At 43.9% G+C, this 24,755-nt stretch overlaps 1 protein-coding gene across 1 annotated transcript in view; it reads right to left on the bottom strand.

The window, feature by feature from the left end:
- The window catches only part of TSPAN7 (tetraspanin 7), a 95,193-nt gene that overhangs the window by 58,129 nt on the left and 12,309 nt on the right, over positions 1-24,755 (bottom strand). The window lies entirely within an intron of this gene.

The raw sequence follows: 24,755 nt of genomic DNA, 5'->3' as shown, positions 1-24,755 counted from the left end.
CCTAAGTTTAGCAGAAGAGAAACTTCAGCCACATATCACTCTCAGCCCCTAGAAGAGTCAATGGAGGGAAATGTGCATGATCGATGCCTGCTTTAGGATGAAGGTTGTGTCAGGGCTGTGCTCTGTGCTGGCTGGGCAGGCAGCTTCAAGGCTAGCTCAGGGCTTGGCTGGAACTGTGAGATTGTTTTGTACAGGTAATGCAGTGCACCATAACAATTACCTGTGTACCCTGCACTTCACCCAGAACCCTCTGCTTACACTTCCAATTTCCTGATCAATGCAGCTGGCCATGAAGAGAGGATGCTGTACAGCACCAGCACATGAGGTCTCAGATGGACTTTAAATTTCTGATCTTAAAAGATTTTGGCCACATTCTTTATTACCTCAGGGAGCACAGCATCCCAGCATGCCTCAGGGTTCTCACTGTTGTCATTCCACATGAGGCATTAGCATATTTTTAGAGTAACATTTCTTTGAAAGCTGTATCATCAGCCCTGGATCCAGAGCCATTTTTTTTTCCTTCAAGACACAACTTGGGCTGCTACTGGAGAGGAGCAGTTCATGTTATCTCCTCGCTGAAACATCAGGCCTGTCTTCTTGCAAGTAAGAAAAGCATAACCTTTCAGATTACATTTCAGGTTTGGGGTCTGCCCATTTTCATGGGGCTTTCTCCTGGTGGGGCAAGGCCTCTCTGGAAAACATTACAAAGCCAGGGCAGTGCTGTCCCACAGCTCACGGGCCTTTTGCATGGTACAGGAGTTGCTTTCTTACACCCCAGCATTCATTCCAGCCCCCTTGGGGCCGGGAAGGCGAGGAAGGCGTAGGTAATTCCCCTACTGTGGAGCACGGAGATAATTTCTTCTAATTAGAGAACTCTAAATATTTGGAAGTCAGCATCCATTATTATTCTGGAAACTTCACACGACAATAGAAGATGGGTTGACTCTGGCAAAATTTCTTCATAGCTAAAGAACATTATTTGGCAAGAACAGAGACTCTTTCCTGTTTTTCAGCTTAATAATGCCAACAGATACATTACAGCCAGGCAGGAAACTCAGATATCTCTAAAGGGGAAGAAAGGCAAACCTTTTCAGATATCTCCCTCCTCTCATAGATGAGCCTGTAGAAAAAATTTCTGACAAAAATGGCACAGCACATCAGCTGAAAAATAACCATGAATACATATTAATTCAAAGCTGTGTCTTTTAGATGACAATACAAGTTATGTGACTTCTCTTCCCTGAAATGGCTTTGGAAGAAAGGAGCAGGGAAAGGAGAAAAAAGAGAAAAGGGGGAAAAAAGTTGTCCTGGAATTGACTTTGCGAACAAATGCTATGTCAGCTGGAAGAAAGCCAAACTTGAGTTGAAACAGCACTTTGCTATATTCAACTCTACAGATTTTTCTGACTGGAGACGGTTCCACTCAAGGACATTGCCACAATAACTGGAACATGCTGACATCTGCATCAGAGGCTCAGTCTAGTCAGAAGTCAAAGAATGAGAAAGAGGCAGTGAGATCACCCTTAAGGATCTTGAAAACTTGCAATCGGGAGAGCATTTTGGGGAAAGTTGCCTATTTAGTTCCAAAGTGTCTCCCTGAGCTTGCTGAAAATACTGCAAAACAGAGAGCTGATCCTTTACTCAGACACTTGTCTCAGAGCAAATCCACTTGTCTCAGAGCTGCACACTTCACTTGACTAAAATGTGGTTAATTCAGACTTTGCTTAGCCAGTACCACAGACTGTATGTGTTGGCCTATTGCTGGGATTCATAAAGCAGGGAGATTGCTTCACCCTTTTATCAGTTTTGCACAGGCCTAGTTATGGTTGAAAGATAACTTTGAAATAGCAAAATTCCTATTTGAGAGAAAACCACAAGGCCTAGCAAATAACTATTTGAGTCAGGCTCTCTTCTTGCCATCAGTTTGCACAGTGTTGGGAGAAGCAGAAAAGGAAGACACAAAACAGAGATGATGCACAGATTTGGGAGAAATTGCTCATCAACCCAAACCCCAATATGCAGAGGGGCCAAGAGGAATTTAATTTCAAATGAAAATTTCAAATGAAAAACGTCCACTCATCAGCCCAAAAAATTGCTTTGCAAGAAGTGACATTTCCAGTTGCACACTGTGTTCTGCTTAGACACATAAAATCCATTGTATTCCTCTTCCTCTTGGTATGCAGTGCACACGTGGATGAGAAATGCTGCCACAGAAGCTCGTTTGCTCTCAGGGTTGGAGGTGATCACATTCCTCCTAATTATGTAAGAAAATTCCACTGGCATGGTGATTATTGCAACAAGAACAAATGTGTAATGCATGGAAACAACAGAGCTTTGGACTTCAACAGATCACCCCTACTCTGTTCAGAGGATGCTGGGACCTCTCTTTCTGACACTCAGTTCCAAATGAATCAGGCACCAAACACACCCACCTACTATTTCTGCCTTGCCTCACTTTCTGTGATGTGACTTCCTTTAAGTTGGCTTCCCTGCAACCATAACTGATGAAGGTGAAGAGGTAACAGGATTTACTGTGCAGTTGTTCTAGCTCTGTATATAGGATCCACATTCCTGCTAGAATACAACAAATAACTAGTTTTCTAGCAGTAACAGCATTTATTTTTCTCTTTGTTTCAAAATTAAGAACCGTTTTTTTCATTCACAACCCTTGAAGATCAGGGCTTTCTCTGCCATCACATGTGTTTGTTTAGCATGGATACAGGTGTATTTGGTGACTTTGTTTGAACTTCCTTTTGGTTACCAGGCCTTCATCCAAAATGTTCTTCAAGAAGAAGAATTTCCTCTCATCCTAATACTGGAAGCAACATAACCAGTATCCTAGAGCACCCACCATATCAAAAGCCAGTGAAACTCAAGAAGAAAGTAAGACCTCTGCTTTCAGTACACACCTAAAGGACCAGGGAAGTGGAATAGAGAAAACAGTTTTCCTTAGGATTATACTCAGGAGTTTTTAACTGAACCTGACTCAACTTGTGACTGTCTAAATCTAGAATTAGATCTTTATCTTCCAGGACAGGTGGGCAGACAATGAGAGGCTCAGAGAAAAATAATAGTACAGTACAAGAAATGGGCATCTTCATTCATGTCATTGCACTCCCTGGGATACCCAAGGTAGGAGCTGCTTTGTCCTGTTCCTGACTTGGCTGACATAAATGGTCAGGCACTTGCTCTGGCCAGTGTCCAGCAACCTCCTCCTGATTTTCATTTTCCTCACTTGAAAGAGCTTGGCACCATATGAATTTAAGTGCAGAGAGGGTTTCTAGGCAGCCATGCAGATGACCCTGGAGCAATCAAAACCAACCACAGACCTTTCCTCAGCAAACTGCATTTGCTCTTGCAGTGTTATATTTTCTTTGCTGTCTCCATCAGGGACTGATTCGACCCAACATATGACCTGCAATCCTCACCAAAATTGCCTTTTCTCTGTTCTGCATTTTCCTTTCAGAGTGACTGTTTGATCTGGCCTTTACACAGGAGTCTTCAAGGGCAGAGGGCAAAAGGGAGCTGCAGGAAGGATGGAGGAGAGAAAAGTCACACCAGCGTGTGGATAGCAGCACAGACTGGAGCTGACACCAGAACAGTCAGACCTTTCTTTTGCTGGTGGGGACAACTCACATGGCAGAAGGCAAAAGTTGGTGCCGTTGAACTTTACACTATTCATTGGCTGCTGGGAAATGAGCTGGAGTTGCCTGGCCCCTGTCAGTGTGGAGCACAAGGATATGGCTCAAGGTCTCTCCTGCGATGGTCCCGTGCTGCATCAGCGGTCCCAAAAACGGGACCATTGTGTAAAAGACTTGGAAACTGCTGCAGTTAAAGCAAGGAAGGATGACAGCATGCAAAACCAGCACCCTTCACTCCCCAGAATACCACAGAACCAACCCAGAAGGTTCTAACAAGAAGGTACTCAAGAATTTGTGAACAAAATTACCTCCTATTGTTAAAACATCTCTTTTTCTCCTTGAAGGCCGCCCTATCTCAGCTGGCAGAGCAAGTGAGGACACTGCACTTGACTACCTATCACCTCAGTACTGAGGATGCATCGCTGCATCATTTTAGGAAAAACATACTGCAATAGCAAGTCAAGTCTCAGACAGGCAGCCTTTTAGATTTAGAGCAAAACCAGCCTTTTGGATTTAAAACAACAGCACTTTGGGAGCTCCTTATTCGCAAGTTTCCAAGAGAATGTGCCATTCCCTAAAAACCTGAACTAGCTATTGCTTCAGAAGCAGCTCTGCACAGGCCACACTCCCACAATATACTTCACATTTCTCTGCCCACGTGAAATCCCTCTCACAGCCAGGAAGAGGGCAGGCACCAGATGCTCTCAATGCAGCTCTCTATTTCCCAGTGCTATATTTCATAGCCAAAAATAAAACAGCCCAACACAACTCGCTGGTTTATACATATCCTGCACATCCTATCTGTTTCATCATCTAAAGCCAAGCTCTGTGCTGCAGAAACAGTTACACCTTGAAAGAGAGAGGATCACTGGGGTAAAATAGTGCAAGGGAAAATTAAAGAGAGCAGGGGCTCTGGTAAGGAAAGCTTTCTGGCACGTCTCCTCCTCAGTGGCTTGGCCCCCTGAGCAGAATACAAATGAGGAGCATCACTGACAAGCCAGTATAACATCTCAGTCCCCTTTACAAGTCATCCATTCTGCTCACGGCACAGAGACAGTGCAGGCATTGTCAGAAATACACTGGGCCCAAACAGACTAAGAGGGAGGCCCACAGACAAACATCACCCTATTGAGATTGAACACAGCCTTAAAAATATACTAACAGATACGGCTATTAACATGCCTGCACAAAATGGAATATGGGCACTCAAAGTGCTTGTTCATTCCTCATCCTCCATTTCAAGCTATAACGTCACCCTGTAATTAGCTGAAATAACCTCTATTCTGTTCAACTTCTCTACTGATGAGAAGCTCAGAAGAGGCATGAATTGTCAGGAAAGGTTTAAAAATACACCAAAATTTAACAGCAAGAAGACACATAAAGCACTTACTTTCTCTTTGTGTTTTTTTTTAATCTTGCAAGGGCTGATTATCAAGGATGTCACAAGTTTGGCTTTGCAAGCTAGTTCATAAAAATTAAGTGGGAATAGACTTTTCCTAAGTGGAAATAGACTTTTCCAAAGCTTCACTTCTAAGATAAAAGGGCCATACCATTGCTGGGAAAGATATGGGCATTACATTCTTAAACAAAGGTACATTGTAGACTCCAGAAATGCTTAACTTTAAAATAGATTAAGGACAAAAGGTCTACTATCAAGGCAAAAGGATTAACACAGCAGAATTTCCATAAGAAATAGGAAGTTGAGGATGTCATATATTTTTACTGACTGATCATCCCTGAAAAAAGACATGGGTGGGAACTAACTGTGGACAAATCAGGGAGCCTACATTTCAAACAGCAGATTATTCATGAAGTTTATTTCCTCACCTCTATTACTTTGTGAACATCTGATTCACTGGCCCCTTTGTGTTTTTTCTTTAATTAAATATTTCAAGCCATTCACCACGTCTGACTAATGAGCCCTGCATATTTCATTCTCGTTTTGTGTGCAGATGGGTTGTACACACAACTGTGAGCGCTGTGGCTTGTGATGCATAAAAAAAGCAAATGTAGATTGAAAAAGTAATAAAAAAATACCAAATCTAATGCTGTTTTAGAAGCTTTAGAGAAAAACATAGTCTGAGTGCTGGGGAAGCTCAGGCTGTGAGAATGCCAGGAAAATCTCCAAGAGTCACGTATGAAGTTGCAAAAGTTATATATACTGGGATAACAAAATAATTATATGCAGGAATTGTTCTTATGAAGAAAATGATGGACTGCACAGGAACAGTAAACTGCTCTCAAGTCCAATTCATTCTCTTTGGGTGCCATATTTACACAGACTGTAATGAGAAACGTATGCTTAATTAAGCTTTTTATTTAAAGAAAGAGCTGATAAAACACGAAAAAGAGAACCCCACATCCCTGGTATGCATTCCCCCTTCTATTAGCTTTGCTTGCTCAAAAGTCAAACACAGAGAAGATTAATTTATTGGTTGGAACATAAAACCAATTAAATAAATAAATAGCTTGTCACTCTGGCTTCAGAATGAATCTAGTGGAAAATTTTTTTTCCCAGGAAACCTATTTTAGGAAAGCAATAAACCACTGGGAAGGGCAAAGGCTAGAGGAAAGGTTTGAGGCATTAAAAAAACCACCTGGAGACACTGGGCTATTTCCAATGTTATTGAGGATTATTCTTTGGTTGATTCATCATCGCAGGTGTCCAGTAGTAACATTGATTCTCAGAGATAGAACTTTCCACACAGAGCAGCCAGAGCTGGATCATCTGTTGCAGGCAAACAGCAACAGGAGTGAAAGGAATTGCCCTCACCAGCCTTGCAGGGCAGAGGAACATCACCCTCACGTCCCACAGTCCAGCACAAGGACTTGGCCCACTGAGGCTGCTCATGGCCAGCAGCTCACAGCCAGTGCTTACTCACCACAGCACTGCCAGGAAGGGATTAGGGAGCCTCACATCCTTCTTCAAGCAGCCTGGGAGACTGGGGAAACAGAGTAAGGTCTTCCCCTCCTCCTGCCATGCACTGGAAGGGGGATGGCAAGGGTAGATAAGTGGCAAGTGGGGGTGAAATATGCATCACTGGTGTCTGAGTGCTGCCCTTGCCATCTAAAATTAGCAGGAGTGGGGAGTAAGCTGAGGAGCCCTGGGAAGGAGCCTGTACAGCAGGAGCTGGACGATACAGTCCCTTGCTACAAGAGGAGCCCACAGTCCTCAAGTGCCAGGGCGTCTCACTGCACCTCCAGCCAAGCAACCACACTGCTGTTCCCATCCAGATATCCATTGTGTTTTTCTTCAAAAAGAACTTTTTTCCTATATTATTTTGCTCCTGATCTATATGACTACAGAGAGCTGATGGATTCCTCTGCAAAGATACAGACCAATGGTGTTGTGCTTAGGCTGTATGGAATTAAATCACTGGTGAAGGGTCTCCCTAAAGCTCACTTCATTTCAAGCTGCCCCTTACAGCCCCACCCCTGTGAAAAGGTGAGAAGCATCTCTCTTCTGCTGTCAGTCAAGACTCCAAAGTGGAGAAAATTACTATACAGCAGCATAGAAAATGTTTCCTTTGGCAGCAGTTATGAAAATGCCATTCATCCTGTATACAGCCTGTATGCTCTGGCATAACAAAGAGAGTGATTGAACAGTCTTTTAAGAAGTTTACTGGGTCACATTTCTCCTGGACTAAGGCCAGCGCTCCCATCATTCCCCAGTGCTGGGTGCACATCACACAAACCCTTTATTGGTCTCAACCCTTTTTTCTTACTGATTCTGAGGGTGCCTGACACTACTTCTAACATAAAACATGCTTCCAGAGGTTGTTTAAGGAAAATTAATAAGCCTGCCATCCTTGCTTCTTAGGTGGCCAAATGGTCAAGAAAATCAGAGCCTGTGCCCTTTTTTCTGTGTTAACCAGCACAGGTTTGTTCCAAGTCAAAACAGCACATAGCACACTTCAGAGGCTTGGAGGAGAATGAGAAGCAAAGTAAAATACAGTGAGGGTTAGGACAATGTGAGAACTTGATTATGCAAGCCATTAAAGATAATGCCACTAGTCATATAAGGATAAATCATGCCAGGGAATGTGGTTTTACAGAGAAATGCACTGAGGATAAATTGTACTTTCCAGCTAGACATTTATGCAGCTTCCTAAGGCAGTCAGTCTTCCCCTCACCACAACTGAGGAACCACATTTTCCAAAAAGCTTGTAATGCAAGATGCTGTGGGCAACAGCCCGTGCAGCAGGACTGCCATCCCCGCAACAGATGAGCTCAATGCCTTCAGACAATCATCTACTGCATTTAGTAGTTCTCTGGAGAACCAGCAAAACATAGACACAATCAGTGTCCAAGTCTCTCTAGGTCAACAGGAATTGAAAACAAGCAATACACTTTTTGCAAAAGGAAGCAATTTTTTGTAGAAGACAGAAAAACAGAACAAAACAACTATTTTTTCCTTCTCCTTAGCTGTACTATTGAGCTTCCCAACTGTTTAGTTAATAATTATTATAATAATAAATAAATAATAATTAACAGAAAAGTTATTTTCTAGGGTTTTTTTTTTAATAATTTAAATATTATTTTTAAAATAATTCATTATTTTAATGCTTTGGGTACTAGTACTTAAGCAAATCTCATCACGAGCTACATTTCAACAACTGTTTCCATAAACTGAGGGCAATACAGCTATGGAAAATGGCCTGTGCACATTGGGAATCAGCAGCAGTCACACTTCCAGAGGGAGGGCAGGAGCAAAGAAAAGACCATAAAACCCAATCTGATTCACCCACAGAAAACCAGCCTTCCCCTGTGCAATATCCCAGCTGGCTCACTCTGGGCATTGTGGTCAAAGAAGAAGAGAAGGTACAACATAACTTCTTCAGGGGTTCTTTGCATGGCTGACTGACTTGCAGCACACTGGTTTAGTGACTCTGCAAGGCAAACTGGCTTTCCTAGCCCGGGTCTGGGCACATGAGACCTCTGCTCAGCCTGGTCACTGAGCTGTCCTTTCACGAGTAGAAGATGTTTGTGGGAGGTAAAGACTCTACAGGACACAAAATAAATAGACACAGAGGTACGTTTCCAAAGTCTGGCCAAGAGTTTTACTCCTCACTCCCATTAGACTAATGGGCATAAGCACAAGGAGGTATCCTTTATGCTGCCCAGTTTTGGATAATTCTGCCCAGAAGATCCATCTGTGGCAATTTTAAATAATTTCAGATCTAAAAGCAAAAAGAGGAAAGTGAGGGGGGAAATTGCAGAAAAAGAAAAGGAGTCTTTGAATCTCTCCTATTAATAATGTTAAAAAGTCCAAATAACTTAATTTCAGGCCCAAGGCCTAATTTACTGTGTAGTAATAGCACTGTCACTGTGCTTATCAAAAAGAGCCATTTTGTGTTGTACCAGTGAAATGTGCCCTTTAAGGCATTACTGAAAATTTTGCAGAAAAGGAGGCTCACTTTTTTGTCTTGAAGAAACTTCCACTGTGTGAGCCTTTGACAGAGATAGCTATGCACAAACTTAGCAAGATTATGTTCTCTCTTTTTGTAGGGGCTGTGAATCAGCAGGGTACATATTTTACTAACACCTCACTTAATATCAAAGAGCTTTGCTTTTGCAAGAGGCCATGAGCAGGCAAAAGCAGTGGAGCAAGGTCCTGCTGACACCTCTGGACAGCATTGAGCCCCCCCAGCTCCCACTGGGATGGTCAGAGGAAGGACAGGCTCTCCTCAGCATCCTTCTCCAAAAGCCTCTTGGCTTGGACAGTTTCAGAAACAAAAGGCCTCCCTTCTTGTCTCCTGCATGAGCAAGGAGCAACTTTGAGCCAGAGATCCCTCGAGAAAGTGTCCTGGAGCTGGGAGAGCTCAGCTCCAAACTGACATCCTCCCAAAGAGATTTAAAACCAGACATTTGTCCAGGCAAGAGGCAGCATGACAGGTGGTTCGTGGATTTTCTCATTGCTCCAAGTTACATTTTTGAGCCTCCCATAAGCTTTCCCTGCTGGGATCTCCACCGAAAGCTTGGCTGTGAAGAGGCTGCAGCTGCGTGGGACTGCACTGATGCCTGGTAAAACCACCAACTCCAGGGCAGGGATACAAAAACCAGAAGGAAATGTAGATTCTGCACTATGGGCACTTGTGATGTGCCATCTCTGTGCTTCACACTGCAGCAGTTCAGTTCTCAGAGCTCCTACAGACACACCAAACTGTGCCAACACTCCAACACTCTCCTTTTCTGCCTATCCATTGGTACAACTGAACATCATTTCTGCAGTACTGTCAACAGTACAGTGGTTGTTTCCAGGAGAAAATCCAAGCCAGGTCAACAGTTTTGACATGTTTCCCACAAAAGAGCTAATTTTAACCACACTGGGTATGCTACAGGCAACATTTATATTTGCACAGGTTTAAACGAGCAGAGTTGTTTCAAGTACATGTAGATCAAGCCGTGGCAAAAAATTTAAGCTTGTGACACTTGTAGGAAGGAAAGTTGGGCTGATAAGTGGTGACTCAGACAAGTTGGCACTGAGGAGCAAAATGACAGAACATTTAATTAACAAATTAACTTTCTACTCTCTTAAATAATCATTACAGTCTTGCAAACATCCCAGAATATAGCATCCAATTTCTACCTACAAGGCTATGCCTGACATTTTTCCAAGCCACACTTCCTAGTTTCCATTAAAAATGAGTTTACCTACTGCATCATCAGATGTTCTGCTGAGAACAACATTTTGCTCTGTACACTTCTTTGTAGCTGCAGGACATATTAGCCAATTCCTCTGAGTCACTTCTAGCAGTGTCTCACTCTATCAGTAGCACCGATTTGTGCGTGTCTGTTTGCTTGGCTGTCCTCCAACCACACCAGCTTTTCTGACTAAATCTCCTGGTCCTCTCCTGAACAAATAGAAGTAAGGAGGCTCGTAGAAAGTCTTCTCCCCTTTGGGAGAGAGATTCAGCAAGAAATGCTTGGAGACCTTTTTCAGAACTGACTTGGAAGAAGGAAAGGGAAACGGACAGGAATAAGAGACATCCAAGTGTCTTACCATAAAAGTCTTAACACCTTTGTCCCTTTATAAAAATCTCAACCTTCCAAATTTGGGATGGTGTGTGGAGCTGACCAGTGCCAATATTTCCAGAAAACACACAACTTTGAAAAGAAGGGGCTAAAGCTACAAAAAGGCATCTGATGTGCTAACCCGATCCATTAAGACACTGGATAAAAAGTCTGCCCAGATGACCTGAACTTGTATTTTGGCCACTCACTGTCTTTCTGCTGCTCCCACACAGAGCCCTTGCTTCTTATGTTGGAAAAAAGACTTACCATTAGTAAATGTTAAGGGCTTTTGAAAGAGATTTGGTTCCTCTTTCCCAAGCTAAGCCATTTGCAAGCTCAGGCAGACCCGAGCACACATCTTTCTGTTTGAGCGTCTGCTCTTACATCAGCCAGACCTCAGACACAAAGGCCCCAGTTTCTCCAGCAGCCACCATTTGAGTAAAATAATAAGTGTCAAATGCTTAACAACCAAATGGGAGCAATGGCTCCAGACACCATTTGGACAGGTCCCTTGGGCTGGGAACCTTCTGCAATCCTTGCAATAGCAGGCCACCTATTATACAGTTACACCAAGCAAGGATCTGGTGATACACATTTAATTGTAATTAACACTTTGCTGAAGGAAAGGTAGCAGTAGCAGGGCCAGAACACAAAGGAAAGGAATGCCTTCCCTCCCTCCTGGGACAGGGAACAAGAAGCAGAGATCTCCAGTGACTCAAAAAAGCAAGCAGTGGCCAGCTGAAGTGCCTCAGGGAGTCCTAGTGCGATGGGGAAAAGGTTTTTTGCCCAGGAAAAGCAACCTCAGAAGGAGGAACTTCCCACAAGCCAACGCTAATTTCCAAAGTCCTGATGGACACACGGTAAAGAAAATAGGAAGCAATCCCATCTCTCCTACGTTCTCCCCAGGGCACTCTTTCCATCCTCCACCTCTCAGCACCCTGTGAACGCTTCCTCCCTGGAGCTATGGGCTTGCTTACCGCATTACCATCAGCAGGAAAATCTGGGTTGTTTATCGTCCCTCTCAGAGAGGGCGATCCCGTATTAGAAAGATTAAGGTCAGCCTGTAAAGCGCGTGACACGATAATCTCGAGCAGGCGCCGAAGGGGCTGTGACAGGGACACGGCACAAATCCTGCCCCGGCTCCGCACCCGCAGGGAGCTGCCGCGCCCGCCGGCCCCGCGCAGCTCCCGCACGCTCAGGTCACCCCCCGGGTGCTGCTGGCCAGGGCGTACCCCGCTAATCACATGTTATAAACAACACATCGATGCTGAAGCTTGCAAACTTCCACCCAGAGTCCTGCACCTCGGCTGCTCGACCGCGCAGCACAAGCCCACGGGGTCTGTGCGACCTCCGCAGGGTGCTGGGCTTTACTGCCTAGCCCACCCCACTGCCCCACTTTCCCACCAATACACAGTATTTCAAAATATACCAGCACTGTTTTGGCACCCCCTCCGACTTCCCAGCACCGTGCAATATGCTCTCCAGTACCTTCTGAACAGCTTGCAAGCCAAGTTCCCCTTTTAAATGTTAAGTACATTACACTGGGAGAGTCATGAATGATTCCAGTGAAGTGTGTGTGTCTGTGTATGTGTGTGTGAAATCTTTATTTTCTGAGAACAGCAGCTACTAGCTCTGTCCTGAAGGAATAAACAACGCTTCTGCACATTTTTGGGAAGCAGGATCAGGACTTTTAAAACTACTATTCACCTCATGAAAGTAAAGTAAATTTAATTTCACTCTGAATAAGGCAACAAAACAGAACCATCGTTTAAAACACAGCAGCATCAACAAAAAATCCTCTACCACAAAACACCCTAAACCCAAGACTTATTTCTTGTCCGGAATATTGCTTTACTGCTGAGTCAGGAGAGAAACATAAAGCTATTCTTAACAAGCCTGGTCAGAAGCATTTTCTTCAGCAGCAAAGCAGAAGTTAAGTTTCTGAATGCTCAACAACTGCAGCTCACAGCATGTCTAGTATTTCACAAGCAAAGCCACGGACTTCCACTTGCATGCTGTCCTGATGGGAGGCCTTACAGTGCAAGAGCTGCCTGACATGCAAACCAGGCACACTGTGGGCAGCCAGCACAGTGTCCAGTTACCCACTGTCTAAACCCTTTTATGCTTGTGGTTGCTTATTTCTTTGGTAACTGACTGTCCCCACCCTGCTTAGATCAACCTCTTCATCATCCCTTCCTCTGCTGCCTCCATTTTCAGGGGAGACTCCAGCCCGTAGCTCATGTGCACCCAGGAGACTGCACCACAGATTTTTAGCAATCACTATCACTCTTGCTCTTGTTTCATGGGTGAACAACAGCTCTGAACGCTTGTCTTCCCTTCAAACACTTAATTGCTTGATGTATTGAGAAACTACCTCTTAAAATTATTACGCAGCTCCATATCACTAGATCTGCATCTCCCAGCATTAAAACCTGTCATACACGATCAAGCCAAAGGAATCTTTTATCATGGCATCACAAGGAAAGAATTAAGATCCCTATAACTTAAGAAAACTGCTCCTATGCAGCGAGCTCAGAATGATTGGTACTTTTTGTCTCAGCCTTCCTTCTTTAGAGTTAAAATCTCTTTTTCTAGGCCTGCCTGCTACTAATTTCCCACCAGTGCCTCGAGTGAGGAAATCACTATGTTCTTTCTCAAAAGTCCAGCCTTATCAAAGATTCTGTACCTAATAGAGAGAAGAAAGAAAATAGCCCTTAATGTGTTTTTTAAATCAGTGCAAATGCAGTTAATATTTAAATAAAACCTTATGAAGTAAATCTTTATGTATAAAAATACAACCTGTTCTGATTCTCTTTTTCCAATCCCCCTTCCTATTTCCCCTTAAGCTAGCAGAGCCACCTGGAATGATCAGTCCATGTGATGACACACAACAATTGGTGTTTGGTACACAAAAGTAGCCCCTTCACTCCCAAAACACTCCTGTTTCCAAGGGCTGGGGTAAGATGCTGGGTATGCCAGGTATGTGCTTAGCACCAATCTCAAGGTCAAATTTTCTTTTAAGATCCACTTCCTCCAGAAAATGATGAGTTTGCTCTACCAAAGGTAACTCGAAATCCAATCATCTTCACTACACAGAGAAATACAGGGGTGTCAAGTGAGAAAAAGGAATGGAGCCCCCTTGGAGAGAATCACAGCGACTGCTGAAATATTAATGAAGCTCTTTATTTGAGAGAGTCTAAAAAGGACTTTGAATAATGCATTGCAAGCAACGGTACATCAGCACTGGCTTTTTTATCCGAGAGGCAGCTGGCATTTTAAAAATAGACAACTTTCAACTTGATGGGGGTAGCTCACCAGCAGAGGAAATTATCCACAAATGCACCATCATTTAAGGGAACAAAGCAGATAAACAAGCAGAGCACAAAGAAAGTTCATTAGTACAAATGTTCTGAAGCAGCCCTCTGCTGTCAGCACAGGCTTGCCCACCATAAGTGCAGCTTCACCATTATCAGGTGTCTCAACAACATATTCTGTCCCTTAATGTCACCAGAAAAGTCTCTTTAAGCTACTCTGTGACAGGAATGGTCTGGTAAAGATTTAATGATTTGCTCCTGTAAACAAAAGATGTGCTCTGTCCCCCCCAGGCAGCTCATTAAGTTCTAAAAACTATTTTAAAAGTAGGATTATTAGCGATAATGGCTTTTTAATTCAATAGAAAAATAAGAAGTGGGAGAAAATGGAATTGTAACAGGAATGGGATGGAAAGTAAGAACCTTGGAGCTTGCCCAGCTGTACAGCTAACTGGACACACGGGGCTCTTTGGCTTTAGGATTATGCTAAAGTTCCCATTCCCACGGCACAAACACCTTTAGCAGCAGCACACTGAAGAGCCACATGCAATGCAAGCCAGTGAATTGCTTGGCACGTTGGGGGTTTCAGTGTTTACACTTACTAACAGCAACCTGACTGACGGGCAAAGATGTTGCTGTAGCTGGCTTTGTGACAAGTCCCCCAGAACGTGACATAAGTCCTTTCAGCCAAGGATGTTTTCTATGTATCCTTGATATGCACTCCCTTTCCCTGCACAGACAGGATTTATAGAATGTAGTTTGAAAATACAGTCACACAGGCACATCCGAAGGTGTGGGGGCATGATTTGAGGCACAGGTGCCCTTATGGTGGGCTCTGCCTGCACATTTACAGTGCTCACGGCCAATGCCATTGGCACCACTGATTTTTGGTGAAAACACTGTGAATCTCGATGCTGCCAAGAGTCACAGCATTATGAAACCTTTTGGGAAAGGGGTTGACGGGAGTTTTGCAGCCACCTGACCAGAGATTTCCCTCCTTGCCCTCTGTACCATGCTGCCTCTCCTCCCTCCCATCAGCCCCTCTGGTTCTCCTGCAGAGAGTGACCTGCAGATAAAGGGGTTTTATGCCACGACGATGTGTTGTTGCAAGGCAGCCCAGGGATGTCTTCCCCTACACATTCCCAGGGGTTCTTCTATCCCAGCACAATCCCCTCTGAGACCCACAGATCCCACAAACCAGCCTGCCCCCACATCATTTCCCCCTTTTCCTCCCCCCACCCAGAACGGGGCCAGCGGGGCAGCAGCTCCCCGCTCAGAGGCACAGGGAGCTGAAGGGGGAGTAGGGAGAGGCATGAATCAGCCCCACAATGAAGCAACATGCTACAGTGGTTTAGAGTTAGCTGGTGTCATGCACATGCAGATCAGCAGTGAGGGAGGCAACCTTAGGAAAGTGAAATGTCCCAGAAAGCAAGTACCCAGGGCCATAAAACAAAATGTCCTGCCAGCCTTATCTATTCTTCTACCTTCCTGATTTATTCTGCCCAGCCACTTATTTATTTTATTGGCCATCAAATGACTGATTGGTTGCCTCAAGTACCAGTTTCCCTTTGCCCTTCTCTTGTCCATTAACTTTTACTTTCCTCCTCCATATATCCCCCTCCTCTCTTTCTGTTAGTCTACTCTTTCTGCTTTGACATCTTCACCTGCACTAAGAAGTTTCAGTTGTTTCAGTCAGCTGTTGTGTGTCCATGTTTCACACTGCTAGAAACAGGCAGCTGACAGCATCAACATCCACACCCACTCCTGACAGGTGAAGCTGTCTGAAGGAAGAAAAGCCCAAAGGAGAGAAAGGACAAACTCCCACTCCAAAGGCATTTCATGTTATCATGGCCTTAGAGGATCTCTGAAAATGACATTAGGGGTGAGGAGCAGGGCCCCCTGATGCAGCCTGATCTCCTTGCTCCCACCCTGCACCGTGGGGTAAGCAAAGGGCTGTTACCCCTCCAGAGCCACCTGACACTCTGGAGACCTTGGCACGCTGCCTGCCACTGGAGGACAACACAGGAGCATATGAGACAACCCTGGGCTTGACTTGTTTGTTTTCAAAACAAGTTTTGACTTGCCTGGGCACGGGGGGGGGGGGGGAGGGGGGGGGGGGAAGACATTTGGACACCACTGACACCACAGTGTTTGCTACACCACAGGCAGCCTGCCCACACCACCACCTCTGGGGAATACCTGGGTGGTGTTGTCAATAATCACACAGCAAGTGACAGGTCATCTATTCACAGAAAGGCCATACTGTCCAAGAGGGTTAGTTGTGAATGAGATGATAAAAAAAGCTTTTCAGGGCTTGCAGCCCAGTTTGCACTCCTGACATCACTGTGCACTGGTGCTTCATCCAATGCCATTCCCTCCTGCACCAGCAGTCACTGCACCAAGGTTTATGCTTTTGCATTCCCCTTCACACTTTCATTTTCCATCTTTTCACCTCTCCTCACTCTTTCCCTTCCCTTTTTTTAATGCGATGTAGCCCTTTTTTTTTCCTCCCCCCTTCCCCCCTCCCTGCACACTGCTGAATGTAGGAAAAAATCAAACCAACACACCTCAAGGGCAGAGCGGGGACCAGAGTGGGAGGGTGTGCAATGCTGCCCAGGGCACAGGTGCTGAGGAGGGCAGGGCAGGCAGCCGTGCCGAGTGTGCAGAGTAAATAACTGCAGCCTCATTGGGAATGCGTTACAAATCCCAGATACAGCTGGCACAGGACGGATTTAGCGTGGTTGTGCTACTCAGCACTGGCATAAACCCTCCATGCCCCATGGCTGGATCCCCTGCCACCTCAGGGCAGTTGCCCTCTCCCTGTTTTAGCAGTTCCCAAGAGACAGATCCCTTCCAAAACATAACTCTCTAAAAATGCTAAACAAGGGTGAAAGCATAAGGAAAACAACCTGCAGTGAGTGTTTGGACCCCCAGACTGTACCACAGCCTAAAAGCCCCAGCAGCATCTGAACTTCTGATGAGCTGGGTAGAGTTTCAAATAGAGGGAGCCCGCAAAGGGGAGGGAAGGTTCTTCTAAACCAAACCAAAAACATTAAACTGAATGGGAGGAAGAAATAACAAAAAGAGATAGATGATTTCACTAGTTTTTGAGAACATGCTAAGGGGAAGAGCAAAAGAACACGGTGTTTGGGATGAGGCATTCCCTGTGGACCAAGTCATAAAATCTCTGCAACCTCAAGCTGGGGACAGGACACAAATGCAGAGGGGAAAATAAAGAAGTCTGGATAAGTTGTCCCATTTAAAAAAGACATGGGAAAATAAGAAACTCAAACAAATGTATATACTTGTACACAAGATGGTGGAAGTCTAAAACTGATGATACAATCTAAGGTACTGAGACTGAAGAGTTTGGTTTTAAACGAGGATGCCAACACACTAACTGCAAAAGTAACCTGGTAAAAGTGTGGCAGTCATGATGCTTCTCTAAAAACAAGCTACTTATTACCTAGGAAAGAGAGACTCGATCATGTCAGTGGGGGAAGAGCATTCCCTTAGCAACATGGTAGGTAGCAGTGCCCATTACAAAAGCCAAATAATTCAACTGCCCTTCTTCAAAAGAATGATCTCAAAGCATGGGAGATTGTCTGAAGAGAAAATTAAAGAGAATAAGCAGCCATAAAGGTGATACTTTTGAGGGATTTGGGAAGATAGCTTAAACACATCCATCTGGAATACAGGGCAAATAGTGACTGCCAGAGGAGGCATCAAAAGACCCAAGCTAAGCTGCCACCACAAAGGAGCAGCCTGATGAACCCTTGTGGCTATCCTTACATCCAAAGACAAATGATGCAGCTCCATCCCTCATGCCCCTCGGACACCAGGGCTGCATCCCAGGCAAGCTTCATTGCGGTTTTCTGGGAAGGGGCCTCCCAAAAGGACAGAGGGAACCTACTGGTTAGCCAAAGAGAGAAGTATGAAAAATGGGATCATTGTTTTTCTGTTAGAAGCATCAGAAGCAGAGTGAACTTTGAACTTCAAGATCACTTCCAGGATGTTCAGTGTTATTGCTGTTCTTATTGTTTAGGTTAGGTATACATACAAAAGCCATTTTATCATTAAGTGTTTCAGGACAAACTGTTCACCATTTGTCATCTACTCCCAAAGCTGGGACCCTCAAGGGCACAACGCAGGTGTGATGTAGAAACACTGGCAGGTATGTCAGGAGCAAAGACATAAAACTTCAGTTATATGATATTTGTGAATAACTATTCATAAAGAGAGTTTCAAAACAAATTATTCTAGAGTTTTTCTTGCTTCAAAAACCTATGTCATTAGATTAAGTTACCTGAATCCTTCCCATTTTTCCTATATGAATCATCTTTCACATATTGTTTGCTGTAATACAAAGCATAATCAAATCTTCTGTCTTTACAGACATCCTCGTTTCCCCTGATCAATTTGAAATATGCGTTAGTAATGTGAAAATCCACGATGTCTTCCTCCAGCAGAAACCAAGTGCAAACACTTGCACTTTACAGTCATTCTGTGGTTTTCTTGCCAGTTTCAAAGTCAGGTAAAAAATTCTCTGTTCATTGTGACAGATCTCTGCAGTGAGCTAGAGAAAAGGCCAGCAATGGATAGTGTTATGACAAGGATATTCTCCTTCCTAAGCAGGTAATGGAGTGTCTTTTCCTCTAGCAGTGCTTGCCAAACCCTTACAAAAGGAACCTGCCATTTTCTATCTATCTGTAAGGCTGATTTATGAGGTCAAAGTATTATTGTAAAGATCTTCTTGCCTGTCAACTTGTGACATACACACAGATCTTTGAAAAGAAAAGAAAGCTACTGCATTTAAAATCTGGTGTGAAATTTTGGGAGGAAGGTGGCAGTTAACATTGGAATCTGTGTAAGCTCTACAGCCCTTACATCATTTCTTAGGTAATTCTCATGTCCATCAAGAGGACATTTTATATATAGCAGCCTGTGTATGAGCAGCAGCCAAACTAGTCTGTGGCACAGCAGGGAAGCAGCTCCCTCACCATCCAGCTCCTGACCTCCCCACTGCACCAAGGTGGGAAAGAGCAGGTTCCTAATTTCTGTAAGGAGACCTGACTTGGACCAAATTCATTTGTTAGTGGCTTTCCACCCCCTCCTTTCTCACCAAGCTGATAACAAGTTAATGAGCTGTTTCTCTGGAGCAGAGCTTAAGGAGGGAAGTGCAAGGGAGAGTTAGCATTAAATGCTTTGATCCCTTCAGCAGCTTAGTTACAAAAGCAGGTGCTCCCTCCTTTGCTGTTCCCCAGAAGGAATGCCACGACACTCCACCACAGAGCTAATAGAGAACAGGAGAGCTAAAGAAGACTCAGCTGTCACTTCCATCAAGTTTCAGTGCATTTGACCATTTTGCACAAGTATTCTGTGTCTCCTGGAGAAAGCAGGAATAAACTCATTCTTTCTTCCCTTGAAAGACCAGCAATATATTCCTATCCTGTCTCTGCAAACAGGACTATTGGTGAAAAAGCAGGACACAGGACTGCAGCGAACATTCAAGTTCACTGCTCTGAAAATATCCTGCAGCAGTTCTAGCTCTCATAGGAGAGGCAAACTCCTCTGAGTTTTTAACCTAGTCAATTCATAAGGGAAAAGAAATTCCCAGTAAGAACTCTGCAGCAGTGCCAAACACTAGTTGGGGGATTCTGAATAAATTGCAGAAAACAAAACAAGAGAAAGAAAACACAATTTTTTTTTAAACTCTCTGATTTATTACACAAAATATAGAATAATTTGCTCCCAGGGAGGAAAAAAAAAGTATATTTGTATACATATATTGATAACCCATCTCCCCAAACAATCAAATATCACTTCACCACACTACAAAAGCACTCAGAATTGTTTATGTGTTGCCTTCACAGAAACCAGTAGTTCACTGTAGGAAGTTTAGATAAAGGACATCTAGGGCACATCCACTGTGCAAAACACAGCACTGTGGAGCAGCTGTACAACCAAAACCAATAAAGTCAAATCTGCTGAGAAGCAGGGAAGAGCCCACCTTTAATCACAAGCATTTTACAACCATGACACAAGTACCTCTGAACAATACCACACCGTCTTAGGAAGACAGGTGTAGCTGAGAGAGCTCCACAGCCTTTACAGAGAACAGGGCTTTGCAGTCCTGATTCCTTTCAAGTTTGGACCTTCCTTATATTTGAGCTGGTTTCTGCCAAATCAAGAGCCTAGCACAGAGTTACTCCCAGAAGGCTGTAACCAGAAACAGGGCTTTGCAGGTGTTTTGTATGAAGACCATACAATTGTGTTGCAGATGCAAGATGGAAATGCTCCAAAGGCAGACAATGGAGGCTACTTTTCTTCTGACAGAAAAAGCCTTGAAATGACCTTCCAGCCTTGAAATGACCTTCCAGCTTCAGGCCAGAAAGGTGAAAGAGAAAGGATATGGAAGAGGCTGTTAAACACAGTCGTTTTTGTGAGAACATTGTCCAGGGGACTGACAACATTTCAGAGAAGGGCTTTTAGACCACCATGAACAGAGCCCCTCTGGCCTTCCAGTGCTGAGCACGTGCAGAAGAGTCTTGCTAGCACAAGAAGGCAGGTTTGGGAAGAAAGCAGACAGATCGAGAGATCTTTGTGGCAGAATCCTGTGACCACCTGGAAAAGAGATTTCTGAAATATCTCAGCCTTCCCTTGGAAGCTCAGCAGAAGGCAGTTTTGTCACCAGAATCCTGGAAGCTATACATTTCTATAAGCTGGTGTAAATGACCTTCTACAGGAGAAAATGAGTTCACAAACACGGAATGGCACAAAGAAAGTTTTAGTTGCCTCGGAAATTACTTTAATACCAAATGAGGCAACGATGCTTTAAATGGAGGGAAGGCAGTTTCCAAAATAAGACATCTCACATTAATTTGACAGGAGGCCCCAGGTATCCTATACCACCTGTATCCCTCTATTCCTTGAATGACCAGAAATGCTTGTCACTGAGTGCAGAATCTGGCTTTACCCTAGACACAAGCTAGTTTGTGTACATGGCATGGGAGGACAGGAAGAAGTTTCACCATCTTACTTGGTTTCCTCTTCTCTCCCAGGGCAATTCAGAGGCAGTCCTCATGGGTCTTTTCATAACACGTTGTCAACCTTTTCTACTTATGCTCAAAAGACAGACATCAAGACTGAAACAATTATTGTCATCACAATGATGTAGCACTAGGAAAGTGCAAATTTCATAACCCAAGCTTTGAGACAAATGTTTCTAGGCCAGGCTGAGGAGAATTGTCTTCTCCTTGCCCAGCTGTGCAAGGATAAGGTCTTATCTTGATGGGATCACCTTAGGTCTTTTTCTTAAGATCTTCCACATCATTCTCTGGGCACTTCTAATGTGTTTTATGTACTACAGGTTATTATCCTGCTTTTGAAAATAGAAACCAGAGGGTGGTAAGGCACTGGAACAGATTGTTCAGAGAACTTGTGGATGCCCCATCCCTGGAAGTGTTCAAAGCCAGGTTGGATGGGGCCCTGATTCAGTGGTGGCATCCTTGTCCATGGCAGGGAATTGAAACTAGGTGATCTTTAAGGTTCCTTCCAACCCAAACCATTCTGTGACTCTGTGATTATATCATCCCAGGATTGACACAAGCTCTATTTACCTTATATGAAGCAAGGACTGCTTAGCCTCTGTCCATCTGGGGGAAAGAAAAGGCTTTAAATTCTGAACTGGGGCAGGGGAGAACCAAATGAAATGTTATCTTCTAAACTGGAAGCTTCTAGAATGACAACAACAAAAAGTAAAAAACCCACAAAGTGATGAATTTCCCATGCCTGTCTGACAGGGAATTTTTCAGTAAGAAGTTTCTCACATTTTTATTCATGTTGTTTCTGAGTGTCAAGAGGAAATAGATACCAATATATACTGTAAAAGCCCTCTGAAAGTCCTGATCTACCAAACCACAATGACATGGCCATGAGTATGATCTCTTGGCCTTTGCCTGCTGGTGCCTTGACAAACATCCAACACAACACAGTGAACAAAGTAGAGATGGGTGTGGATAAGCCCTGGCCACCTTAGCAGAATCAAAGATTGACCTCCACAGACTATGCTTAATATCACAGCTTTCTTCATCCATGCTTTTCCCTGGCCCCTCAGAGATGAGCCCACTGCTACAGATTAAAATAAAGTGGGAACATAGGGGATGCTACAAGCTCAGTGTTAGGAAGAAACTGCCCCAGAACATGAGCTCTGCAAGGCAGCCACTTTCTGACACACCTCCCTCTCCTCTTTGGCCTTTTGCCTCTCATGGTACCCAAGTATTTTAGTGCAGGAGCAAAGCTGTGGGGGCAAATACTGGTCCAAATTGTCTACGACTAATTCTGGTTTTCCTCCTTCAGTTTTGCATTAGTTACTACATTTTCAGGCCATCCTGTGATAGAGCACACAGGGAAGAAAGATTACATAATGGAACTGGCTGCTCTCTCTTCTGTGTATTTTCTTACACAGTTCTTTTGATTACAGAATAAACCTAAAAAAGGAGAAAACCAGCAAGCACAGCAATTTTATTTAAGAAGAGGTATAATTTAAACATTATTGATCTAGCCTGACATGAACCACATACATTGATTTTCAAGTATGCCAAGACTTGGAATAAAAAGTACCAAAAATCTGATCTCCACAATTCCAGTGCCAGCTGTGCTTCCTCCTGGGAAGCATTCACAATGCAATCCAAAACACATATGTAGATAACACTGGCTCCTACCCCTATGATCCTTCCTGTCCTAGCTAGCATGGGCCATCCGTTACTGCTTAACAGGCAGCCCCACTAGATACTGGATTGGTACAACTTACAGGAAAAGGATGAAATAAACCTCCAGGAAAAATAGCATTAAGAAGTCTTTCCTAAGCAACTCATAATTTACCATTTGAAAAGTGTAATTTAAACTGCATCACATAAGGTGATAAAAGAAAACAAAGCAGGAACTAAGCCACAGACCAATCTCTGGCCCTACATGATACCACTTAGGGAGAAGGAGAAGTGGGAAACAGAAATTGTGCTGTGGTTTACCTGAAAATTCTTTCTCTACCTAAAGCAGCATGGTCCAGGAATGCCAGAGAAATTAATTACCTTCTGCTGAGTCCCTGCTGAGCCCTTTCCCCTCTTGATCGCCAAGACATACGAGAGGACAAGAACAAAACAGTGACTGCTCTAAGCCATTCTGCTCTGCTCTCAGCCCCACCAGCTGACCAAAAGCCATTACAAGGGATTTTAGGACAGGGACTATCAGAAGAAAACCAGCCTGTCATTCACCCACTCAGATCCAAGATGCATGTTAAGATGAATGATGACATCTTTCCACGAGCTGTCCCTGCCTACACCCACCAAACAACAAAATACACCTTAACCCAGGCTAGTGAAAAGCCTTAATTTAACTCTGACACAAACCAAGGGCAGCTAGCAGTAACTTCTTCTAGAAGGGTCTTGCTGGGATGTGGGAGAAAGCACAGACCTATGGTACAGGCTGTAGAATAGGCTCTCAGCATGAACTAATTCCTTTCTACTTGAACAAACGCCTAAATTAAATGTTTTCTCCGAGCAACACGTTACCTGAAATCCTTGTTCTCACAACCTGTTCTAGTCTTAAATGGCAGCTTGGGAAGCCAACACTGTCCTGCAGAGCACAAGTTAGACTCTGCCCCAGTAGGTGTTAGTGTCCTTTTCCTGCACTAAAGCAGAGTTCTGAGAGCTGCCATCACCACACGGACTGTACTTTGTAGCTGTGTGATTAAAATTTAACAAACAAAACTGCTAATAAGTCTTTGCAGCTGTCATACTATCCACTGCGTGAGTAAACTAGAGAGAAATCCTTCTTTAGCTAAGAAGTCAGTCCAGTTCATAGAAGCACTTGATAATCTCACTCAGAATCTGGCAGAATCCACAAATGACAAAATTCTGCACACTGGTCTTTAACCAGAGCTCCATGTTAGCAAAACCTTTCTCCATATCCTCATGTCTGCAGCAGGGTAACCACCTTGTTCTGGAGGTCACCATTTAAACTTGATCCTGCTTGCTACACTTGGAACACACCATGGAGATAACAGATCACTGACAGCACAAAAAGGATGAGGACATTCTTAGGCAGGCACAACAAGTCTCCTCTCTTTGAATAAGTGTGTCAACATGCTTGTTTCTCAGCCAAATGATCTTTCAAAATAAAGGTGGATATCCATCTACAGAAATGTGAATGTTTTTCCATGAAGGAAAACTATCCCCCCTATGCCCTGCATGACAGAAGTTTCCCCCCCCCACAAAAGAGCCTGCCTGATCTATGAAGCCAGGAAAGTTGTGTGGATCATTCCCAGCTGTGGAAGCCCACTCACCTTGGGACTTGCTCTCACGCACCAGCAGCAGTGCTCCCTCTCCCAGGATACTGAGTAGTCTGAAATGCTTTTTCCAGTGCATTATGTATATGCAACTTCAGAATAAAGAAACATCATGGTGTACCAATGCCATAGTTCAGATACAGCCAGCTGCTCCATCATAATCTCTCTCCACAAGCAGTATTCATTAGACTTCTCAGAAACATTCCCACACTCTACAGGCTGCCTTAACATCAGGTAAAGTGCAATTTTTATTTTAGCTTGCTATTCTTGCAATTGGAATAAGATGTCAAAGTGAGTGCTACAATGTAATAATTACAGTCAAGGACTTAAAATAACTGACTCACAGCTGTGCCAAATTTGACCAAACCGTTCCTTAGACACACTGCTGGATTTTCATCAATGTCTCCATCTATAAAATGGACATGCCAACTTCTATTTTTTAAG

The sequence above is a fragment of the Manacus candei genome, unplaced genomic scaffold (assembly GCF_025592945.1).
Source record: "Manacus candei isolate 608988 ecotype Guabito, Panama unplaced genomic scaffold, ASM2559294v1 h1tg000083l, whole genome shotgun sequence".
Taxonomy (NCBI): Eukaryota; Metazoa; Chordata; class Aves; order Passeriformes; family Pipridae; genus Manacus; species Manacus candei.
The sequence above is the reverse complement of the archived record's forward strand: the minus strand, read 5'-3'. Positions and strand labels throughout refer to the sequence as shown.